We start from the raw sequence: 11529 nt of genomic DNA, 5'->3' as shown, positions 1-11529 counted from the left end.
CAATACCATTTGTTGAATTTTTGTTTGTTTGTTTTTTCATTTGTTTGTTTGCTTGTTTGTTTGGGAAGTGCATGGGCCAGGAACTGAACCCTGGTGTCCCACATGGCAGGCAAGAATTCTACCACTGAGCTACCTTTGCAATTCCTAAGATAGCAGTTTTAATAGAAATCTAGTATTCATCTCATTGATATGAAGAAGCAAATTTAACTTCTTATGTACTGCAGTTTATATTTTGGCACTAATGAGTTACATTACATTGCAAACAGAGGAATGAAATGATTTAGTGTAGTATTAGACATCAAATGAGATAAAAGGGGTCAAGTTCTTAATGTGATACATGTATTAATCATATCTTTCAAATCAGAGCTTTTCTAATTATAAAGTAGGAAAATATAAGGATTGGCGCACTGATTTTTAAAATGCAGTTTTGTTAAATAAATGCTCCAATTTCATTGAAAAAGAAGTTAAGTACAGCTTACCTCACTGTTTACCTTGTAACATCCACCTTATGCTATTCACATAAAGAGCAAACAGTTCTTGGAGACCCAAATAAAACTCCATGACATCACATAGCATTTTATACTGCCCAAAGTTTGCTTTCATGCATTATATTTTGAAATATATTCTTAATATAGCTTAATATCAGGGGTATATATTTTGAACTATACAGAGTTTTGTTTTTTTTAAATTAAGCAGCTTTAACAGGAAACATATGCAGTGTGAAATCTCTTTCCTACTGTATATGGCCCTCAATACAGCCACTTTCTTGCATGAATTCTACACTTATCTAAGCATTATGTATGCAATCTACATATTGGATAAATAAGACTCTAGGATATGATTAAATAGTAGCTTTATTTCTGTCTCCTCTTGACTGTTGGAGGAAACTGGCAAGGGGATGGCATAGTGGGCGTGAAGTTTATTTCATCCTCCAGGGCAGCTAGTAAATAGCCAAGAACTATATGGAACAACTATTGGGGGGACATCAGTGACTGGACACGCATCCTTCACTGCTCTGGAAAGGATGGAATGGCTGAGATCCTACACAGAACTGTAAATTTCCCAAGCTGCGGAGGCCAGCACCCATCCCCCATGGGCAGGGCAAGCTCATTCCCTGAGGGAAAAAGAAGCAGACCCTACTAGGAACATAGCTCAAAAGTTCCAACTGCAGAATTAACTAACAAATTCAGACTGCTGAAAACAGGCTCTGATCACAGATAAACCTGAAATAAACACTAGGGGAGCCAGAGTTTTTGCCCCAGCAGAGAGGGGAGAAGGGCAGACAGGAAAGACAAACAACAAAAAACAGCAGAGGCTTTTTGAGTTGGAAAGCACAATATATTGGAAAAGGGCTGGACCCCCAAAAAAGCAGGCACATAGAGCCTGGGAACACATAGAGCCATGCATAAACTCCAGCTCTTGATTGGAAAACCCAGGAAGCTGGGGTCCGACTATGAAAAGGCCTCTTTCTTTCTTTCTTTCTTTCTTTCTTTCTTTCTTTCTTTCTTTCTTTCTTTCTTTCTTCCTTCCTTCCTTCCTTCCTTCCTTCCTTCCTTCCTTCCTTCCTTCCTTCCTTCCTTCCTTCCTTCCTTCCTTCCTTCCTTCTTTCTTTCTCTCTCTCTCTCTCTCTCTCTCTTTCTCTCTTTCTTTTCTTCCTTTCTTCCTTCCTTCCTTCCTTCCTTCCTTCCTTCCTTCCTTCCTTCCTTTCTTTCTTTTCTTTTTCTTTTTTTAAACTTCTTAATAGCTCATCAGATAGAACTGCAAGCATTCTCAAGCTTCAGCACTTCCCCCAGGCAAGGGAGGAATTAAGGCATGTCTGAGAGACAAAATAACTACTCAAGTGAAGGGAGTTAATTCCTTAAAAATATGCTAAAGAGCATATCTTCCCCCAAGCAAAGGGTGGCAAAGCCCAGCTCAAGTGATGACCCTCTTTCAGAAAACTCAGGCCTGGAGACTGGAAAACAGAAACAACTTAAGCCTGACTACTACCTCAACACTGCAATACTTTACACAGGTGGGAAGATGTATGCTGACCAGTGCCACCTTCTGGGTAGGATAGGAAAAACACAGAGTCTAGAGACATCATAGGAAAGTCTGACAACCTGTTGGGTCTCACCCTCAAGAAAACTTGATGCTGATTATACCCTCCTCTTGAGACATGGGTCTGTCTGGTCTTGGAAAATCTGACTGGGGTCGATCGTATCTGAGGAGACCCTCTTCAAAAAAGTTTCATATAGGTAGGGCAAGGACCAGAAAAATAAGAGCTGAAAAATTCTGATCAGGTAAACGGAATATATGCTATAGGTCTAGAATAAATTGAACTGAATGTCAAAGAATAGATAGAGAATAAAACCAACCAATAAGAAAATCCTAGGTAAAAGAGAGAAAACAACCTCCAGAATAAACTAATTAAGGAAACCAAATGCCTAGACACCAGAAAAAAATAATGTCATACTAGGAAAATTGACAATATGGCCCAGCCAAAGGAACAAACCAACACTTCAAATGAGATACAGGAGTTGAAACAACAAATTAAGGATGCTTGAACAGACACATAAAATCACATCAAAAATCAAATCAATGAGTTGATGGAAGATATGGCAAACAGGATGAAGAATATAAAGACAATGTTCTAGTTTGCTAGCTGCTGGAATGCAATATACCAGAAACAGAATGGCTTTGAAAAGGGGAATTTAATAGGTTGCTAGTTTATAGTTCTAAGGCCTAGAAAATGTCCCAATTAAAACAAGTCTATAGAAATGTCCAATCAAAGGCATCCAGGGAAAGATACCTTGGTTCAAGAAGACCAATGAAGTTCATAGTTTCTTTCTCAAGTGGAAGGGCACATGGTGAACACAGCATCATCTGCTAGCTTTCTCTCCTGGTTTCTGGTTTCATGAAGCTCCCCGGGAGGCATTTTCCTTCTTCATCTCCAAAGGTCGCTGGCTCATGGACTCTCTGCTTCATGTTACTGCTCCCTCTGAATCTCATTCTCCAAAATGTTTCCTCTTTTATAGGACCCCAATAAACCAATCAGGACCCACCCAAATGGGTGGAGACATATCATCACCAAATCCAGTTTAACAACCACTCTTGACTAAATCCCAGGGAGATGATCTGATTACAGTTTCAAACATACAGTATTGAATAGGAATTATTCTACCTTTATTAAATGGGATTTTGAGTAAAACATGGCTTTTCTAGGGGGCATACTTCCTTTCAACCAGCACAGACAACAGTGGGCAAACATAAGGAACTCAAAAGTTTGCAAAACGCAGCTTTCATCAACTTTTGGGAAAAAAGGTGCAATAGAAAAGATGAAAACAAAACAAAATAAAACAAAACAATGGAGACCTACAACAGCATATTTGAAGAAGCAGAAGAAAGGATTAGCAAACTTGAGGACAGGACATCTGAAATCTTGACTGTTTAAAATGTATTTGACTTCCTGTTGTATACTCACAAGTTTACAAGCCTTAATTCACTGTGCTGGTTTGAAACTGTTGTGTACCCCAGAAGAGCCATGTCCTTTTCATCCTAATCCAATTTTGTGGGGTAGGACCTTATGATTAGATTGTATCCATGGGGTGGGGCACACCCAATTGTGTGTGTGACCTTTGATAATATGGAGATGTGACCCCCTCATTCAAGGTAGGTATTAACTAGCTTACTGGATTCTTTAAAAGAACTGACATAGTCACAGACATTTGGAGATGCTTGGAGAGCTGAGACAAAGAGCAGACACTTAGACATAGATATTTGGAGATGCTAAGATAAGAGATAAAATCCAGAGATTACCCCAGAGAAGCTAAGTGAGGACTCACAGAAGCTCAGAGAGGAGGCCACTGAAACCAGGAACTGAAAGCAACAAAAATCTGGGACAAAGGGCCAGAAGATGTCACCATGTGCCTTCCCAAGTGACAGAGAAATCCCGGCAGTGATTGGTCTTTCTTGAGTGAAGGTATACTCTTGTTGATGCCTTAATCTGGATGTTTTCAAAACCTTAGAACGTGTAAATCTGTAACATAATAAATCCCCTTTATAAAAGCCAATCCATTTCTGGTATATGCATTCCAGCAGCATTAGCAAACCAAAAAAACCAAAAAAACAATACAACACCTTCTCAATTTAGTAATTTAATTGTCCTGTCCCATGTAATAACAGAAGTCCAAAACCAATTCCAAATTTCTCACTCCTGCTCCCCATTCCCTTTGGAGGTGGAGGTTCCTGGTTGTACTACAACAGCTTTCTTCAAATTTATTAATAAATTTCTCCCTTCTCTACATACTTTGGTCTTTTTTTTTTTTTAACAGTTTCAGGTACTTCCCTTTTTCTTTATTTTAATATTTGTTCCTCCTATTATTTATTTATTTTTAATCCATATGTTTTACTAAGCTGTCCATACTGTAGATAAAAGAAGCATCAAACACAAGGTTTCACAATCAAACAGTCACACTACAAAAGCTGTATCATTATACAATCATCTTCAAGAAACATGGCTACTGGAACACAGCTCTAAAGTTTCAGGCACTTCCCTCTAGCCTAATATGCTTTAAAGTAAAAAGGAGATATTGATTCAATGCGTAAGAATAACCTTCAGGATAACCTCTCAACTCTGTTTGAAATCTTTCAGCAACTGACACTTTATCTTGCCTCATTTCTCTCTTCCCCCTTTTGGTAGAGAAAGTTTTCTCAATCCCTTGATGCTGTGTCCCAGCTCATTCTAGGATTTCTGTCTCACATTGCCAGGGTGGTTTACACCCCTGGGAATCATGTCCCATGTAGAGAGGGAGAGGGCAGTGAATTTGCTTGCTGTGTTGGCTGAAAGAGAGAGATAGGCCTCATTTGAGCAACAAAAGAGGTTCTCTAGGTGTGACTCTTAAGCCTGATTTTAAGTAGGCTTAGCCTATCCTTTGTGGGGATAAGTTTCATATAAACAAATTCCAAGATTGAGGGCTCAGCCAATTGAATTGGTTGTCCCCACTGCTTGCAAGAATATCTGGAATTTTCCAAATGGAGAAGTTGAGTTTTCCCCCTTTCTTGCCATTCCCCCCAAGGGGACTTTGCAAATACATTTTTATTCACTGTTTAAATCATGCTGGGATTTATCGGGGCATCACTCTGGACAAACTTACAAAAATCTCATGCCCTATTCAAGGTTCCATGTCCTTGTGGTGTTCAATTAAACTGTCCATATAAGTTATAATAGGAAATGCACTAGTCAAAATATAAATTTTGTACCAAATAAACATTTTTTTCTTTAGTCTCACACATAAGTTAAAATTTTAAAATATGAATTATCATCTGTTCTAGTTTGCTAGCTGCTGGAATGCAACACACCAGAGACGGATTGGCTTTTAATAAAAGGGGATTTATTTTGTTGGTTCTTCAGAGGAAAGGCAGCTAACTTTCCACTGAGGTTCTTTCTTACGTGGAAGGCACAAGATGGTCTCTGCTGGTCTTCTCTCCAGGCCCCTGGGTTCCAACAACTTTCCCCAGGGTGACTTCTTTCTGCATCTCCAAAGGCCTGAGCTGAGCTGCTAGTGCTGAGATGAGGAATGCCAAGCTGCTTAGGCTGTGCTACATTGCATTCTCTCATTTAAGCACCAGCCAGTTAAGTCAAGCGTCACTCATTGCAGCAGACACGCCTCCTAGTTGACTGCAGATGTAATTAGAAACAGATGAGGTTCACGTACTATTGGCTTATGTCTGCAGCAACAAGACTAGGTATGCTCACCTGGCCAAGTTGACAACTGAATTTAACTAACACACCATCTATTTTCAACACCCTACATTAATGACATTCCTTTGTTCTTCCTCATGCAAAAACATTTTTTTAATTTGTACATTTAGTCACTATCATTTTACACTCTAGGCATTCCTAGATTATACCCTCTCCCCCCTCTTTATCATCTATCTTTCCTTCTGGTTTCATTTGTGGCCCCAGCCCTCCTTCCTCTATCATTCTCACACTCGGCTCCATTTGGTACACTAACATTATTGTGCTACAGTTAGGTAGTATTGTACTATTCATTTCTGAATTTTTACAATCAGTCCTTTTGCACAATCTGTATCCCTTCAGCTCCAATTACCCAATATCCACCTTATTTCTATCTCCTGATGGCCTCTGTTCTTAACTGAAATTCTCCAAGTTCACTCATTAATGTTAGTTCATATCAGTGAGACCATACAGTATTTGTCCTTTCGTTTCTGATTAATCTCACTCAAACATAATGTCCTCAAGGTCCATCCATATTGTTACATGCTTCATGACTTTATTCTGTCTCATAGCTGTGTAATATTCCATCATATGTATATACCACAACTTGTTTTTAGCCACTCATCAGTTGATGGACATTTGGGCTGTTTCCATCTCTCTCTCTCTTTTTTTTTTTTTTACATGGGCAGGCACTGGGAATTGAACCCAGGTCTTCTGGCATCACAGGCAAGCATTCCTGCCTGCTGAGCCACCATGGCCCACCCTGTTTCCATCTCTTGGCAATTGTAAATAATGTTGCTATAAACATTGGTGTGCAAATGTCCATTTGTGTCCTTGCCCTCATGCCCTCTGAGTAGATACCTAGCAATGGTATTGCCAGATCATATGACAATTCTATACTTAGCTTCCTAAGAAACCATCAAACTGCCTTCCACAGTGGTTGTACCATTTGACATTCTCACAAACACTGAATAAATGTACCTCTTTGTCCACATCCTCTCCAGCACTTGTTGTTTTCTGTTGTATTGATAATGGCCATTCTGGTGGGTGTGCAATGCTATCTCATTGTGGTATTGATTTGCATTTCCCTAATAGCCAGGGAAGTTGAGCATCTTTTCATGTGCATTTTAGCCATTTGTATTTCCTATTCTGAGAAGTGTCTGTTCATGTCTTTTGCCCATTTTGTTAATTGGGTTGTTTGTCTTTTTGTTATTGAGTTGAACAATCACTTTATATATTCTGGATACTAGACCCTTATCTGATATATCATTTTCAAATATTGTCTCCCATTCTGTAGGCTGTCTTTTCATTTTCTTGACAAAGTTATTTGTTGCACAAAAGTGTTTAATTTTGAGGAGTTCTCATTTTTCTATATCATTCTTCAATTCTCATGCTTTGGGTGTAAGGTCTAGGAAACTGCCTCCTATTATAAGATTTATAAGACATTTTCCTACATTTTCTTCTAACCATTTTATGGTCTTAGATCTAATGTTTAGGTCTTTGATCCATTTTGAGTTAATTTTTGTGTAGGGTGTGAGATATGAATCCTCTTTCATTTTTTTTTTTGCATGTGGATATCCAGTTCTCCAAGTACCACCTATTGAAGAGACTGGGTGAGTTGGCTTGACTGCCTTATCAAAGATCAATTGTCCATAGATGAGAGAGTCTATATCTGAACACTCTATTAAATTCCATTAGTCAGTATATTTACCTTTATGCCAGTACTATGCTGTTTTGACCACTGTAGCTTCATAGTACAACTTAAAGTCAGGGGGTATGAGACCTCTGATTTCATTTTTCTTTCTCAGGATATTTTTAGCTATTCGGGGCACTCCACCCTTCCAGATAAGTTTGGTTATTGGTGTTTCTATTTCTGAAAAGTAAGTTTTTGGGATTTTAATTGGTATTGCATTGAATCTGTAAATCAACTTAGGTAGAACTGACATCTTAATTGTATTTAGTCTTCCAATCCATGAACATGGTATGCCCTTCCAATTATTTAGGTCTTCTGTGATTTCTTTTCATGATTTTTTGTAGTTTTTTTTTTTAATAGGTCTTTTGTATCTTTAGTTAAGCTTATTCCTAAATATTTTATTCTTTTGGTTGCAATTGTAAATGGAATTTTTCCTTCATTTTTCCCCTCATATTGTTCATTACTGGTGTATAGAAACACTACAGATTTTTGAGTGTTGATCTTGTAACCTGCCATTCTGCTGTACTCATTTATTAGCTCTAGTGGTTTTGCTGTGGATTTTTCAGGGTTTTCGACATATAGTATCATATCATCTGCAAACAGTGAAAGTTTTACTTCTTCTTTTCCAATTTTGATGCCTTGTATTTCTTTTTTTTTTTGTCTAATTGCTCTGGCTAGAACTTCCAACACAATGTTGAATGACAATGGTGATAGTGGACATCCTTGTCTTGTTCCTGATCTTAGGGGGAAAGTTTTCAGTTTTTCCCCGTTGAAGATGATGTTAGCTGTGGGTTTTTCCTATATTTCCTTCATCCTTTTGAGGAAGTTCCCTTCTATTCCTATCCTTTGAAGTGTTTTCAACAAGAAAGGATGTTGAATTTTGTCAAATGCCTTTTCTGCAACAAGTGAGATGATCATGTGGTTTTTCTGCTTTGATTTGTTGATATGGTGTATTACATGAATTGATTTTCTTATGTTGAACCATCCTTCCATACCTGGGATGAATCCTACTTGGTTATGGTATATAATTCTTTTAATGTGCTGCTGGGTTTGATTTGTAAGAATTTTGTTGAGGGTTTTTACATTTATATTCATTGGAGAGATTGGTCTGCAATTTTCTTTTCTTGTAATATCATTGTCTGGCTTTGGTATGAGAGTGATGTTGGCTTTGTAGAATGAGTTAGGTAGCTTTCCCTCCTGTTCTAGTTTGCTAGCTGTGGGAATGCAACACACCAGAGACGGATTGGCTTTTAATAAAAGGGGATTTATTTTGTTGATTCTTCAGAGGAAAGACAGCTAACTTTCCACTGAGGTTCTTTCTTATGTGGAAGGCACAGGATGGTCTCTGCTGGTCTTCTCTCCAGGCCCCTGGGTTCCAACAACTTTCCCCAGGGTGACTTCTTTCTGCATCTCCAAAGGCCTGAGCTGAGCTGCGAGTGCTGAGATGAGGAATGCCGAGCTGCTAGGCTGTGCTACATTGCGTTCTCCATTTAAGCACCAGCCAATTAAGTCAAACATCACTCATTGCAGCAGACACGCCTCCTAGCCGAATTCAGATGTAATTAGCAACAGATGAGGTTCACATTACCATTGGCTTGTGTCCACAGCAACAGAACTAGGTATGCTCACCTGGCCAAGTTGACAACTGAATCTAACTAACACATCTCCTTTTCAATTTTTTTGAAGAGTTTGAGCAGAATAGGTACTAATTCTTTCTTCAATGTTTGGTTGAATTCACTTGTGAAGTCATCTGGTCCTGAACTTTTCTTTTTGGGGGAGCTTCTTGATGACTAATTCTATTTCTTTACTTGTTATTCATTTGTTGAAGTTGTCTATTTCTTCTTGAGTCAATGTTGGTTGTTCATGCCTTTCTAGGAAGTTGTCCATTTCATCTATGTTGTCTAGTTTATTAGCAGTCTGCTTTTCTTTTTTTTTTCCTTTTGCATGGGCAAGCACTGAGAATTGAACCTGGGTTTCCAGCATAGCAGGTGGGAACTCTGCCTTCTGAGACACTGTGGCCTGCCCAATGGAAATAGTTTCTTTGTTTTTTGTTTCTTTGTGGTCTGGTTTTTCCAAAAACATTTTAAAAAATGAGATATATTTTACATAACATAAAATTCACCTTTTAAAAGTGTACCATTCAGTAGTTTTTATAAACTCGCTATGTTGTGTAACCCTCACTATGATCTAATTCCAGAACATTTCTATCACCCCTATTAACTGTCAGTCCCAATCTCCCCTACCCCCACTCCCAGTAGCTGGTAACCACTCATCTACTTTTGGTCCCTCTGTATTTACCAATTTTGGACATTTCATATAAATAGAATAATATGACATTTGCCCTTTTAGGCATGGCTAATTTTACTTTGCATATGTTTTCAAAGTTCATCTATGTTGCCGCAAATATCAGAACTTCATTCTTTTTAAGACTGCATAATATCCCATTGCATGGATACACCACATTTTGTTTATCCATGACTGTAAATGGACACTTGTATTGCTTCCACTTTCTGGCTATTGTGAATAAGCTGCTATGAATATGCATGTATAAATATTTGTTCAAATACCTATTTTCAGTTCTTTTGGGTATATAGCTAGGAGAGGAATTTCTGTGTCATATGGTAATTCTATGTTTATCTTTTTGTGGAACTGCCAAATTGTTTTCCAAAGTGGCTGCACCAATTTACATTCCCACCAGCAATGTATGAGGATTCCAATCCATAAAGGAACACCTTCTATAATACGTATATCCACTGTGTCCTGCACTGCCTCTTACATTGTTGTTAGCCCCTCAACACAATCTTATTGCTTAACTAACACTACTCTGACTACCAAACCACATTTCTCATCTGGTTAAAAAATACTGGCAAACCAGACCTCTCTAGCTAGATTGGTTATCTATTCCTATAGGACAAGCCACCCCAAAACTTAATGAGTTAAAGCAATTCTTTTGGTCAATATGGCTACCTTTATGCCAGTACCACACAGTACCCCACACTATCTTTTATTCAACTGGTGATATTGTTTCAAGTGAAACCATCCTACCTACACATTTTCTTTTTCTTTCAAAATATCCCCCATGCTGAAAACAGCCCAATAGATTGGTACAATTGTCTTTGTACCTATATTATTTTGAATATGGAGTGAAAAAGTGGAAGATTTAAAAATCATATCTTTAATGTAAAAAAGGAAAAAGGAAAAGTTGCCTGAAATTTTGGAGACAAACTGAAATAATTAAATATGCAATCACTTTTGGTAATCTATATCCTTTTGATTTTTTAATTTTTATTTTATTATTCTTATTTTTAAAAATTTTTTTGAAACCTATATACTTTTTGCCATGGTAGTCACATAGAGAAGGTATCATAAAGTTTACAGAACATTGTAGAGAATGTGCTCGCTGATATTAAAGAATGGATAAATTCATAATTAGTAATCCCTGTTTAAAAGGGTAAGTTCCCTGGACAGAGGTGGAAGTTCACCTCTAGAATCTGAGTCATATTTACTAATTATTTTTAAAGAATTCAATGCCTTAGAAAGTTTTCCTTATCTCTCTCTCTCTCTAGACATTTTTAGCATATCTTTTTCTCCATACCATAATTTTAAATGGGAAAGTAGTCTGAAATTTTCCATTGCATAATTCTAGGTTTTCACCTCCTTCATCCCTCCAGTTTCTTTTTCACCTTTAATGAAATGCATTTTCAAAGGGACCTCCAAAAATCATAACTTTTCAATTATACTAGTCTATTTTTCAACTGTTTTTGTGATTGAGGAAGGAGGTAGAATACAAAGGTCAACCAAATCCAAGTGCATGAAGCAGGGAGTAAACCAAACTTTTCCAAGAAGTGTAGAATTCTCCATGTGCAGCCTCATGCTTCATGAAGCCAACACAATTCCCTAAACTTGATTATAGGTTTGTGCTTCTAATTTCTACTGTCAGTGAAGTGAAAAACAAAGTAGTATTATGCCACCTTGTGGATGCTTGAGGAACGGAAATCCTACAGTTTTTGTTGGTGGTGGTGATGGCAAGAACTTAACATTCCATTTTTGTTTCTTTCCAATTATAGAAGTAAAGACTGTTCAGTGAAAAAATAAAAACAAAAAGAATAGTGAGTAT

The sequence above is a fragment of the Tamandua tetradactyla genome, chromosome 2, assembly GCF_023851605.1.
Source record: "Tamandua tetradactyla isolate mTamTet1 chromosome 2, mTamTet1.pri, whole genome shotgun sequence".
Lineage (NCBI taxonomy): Eukaryota > Metazoa > Chordata > Mammalia > Pilosa > Myrmecophagidae > Tamandua > Tamandua tetradactyla.
Note: the sequence above shows the minus strand (reverse complement) of the source record.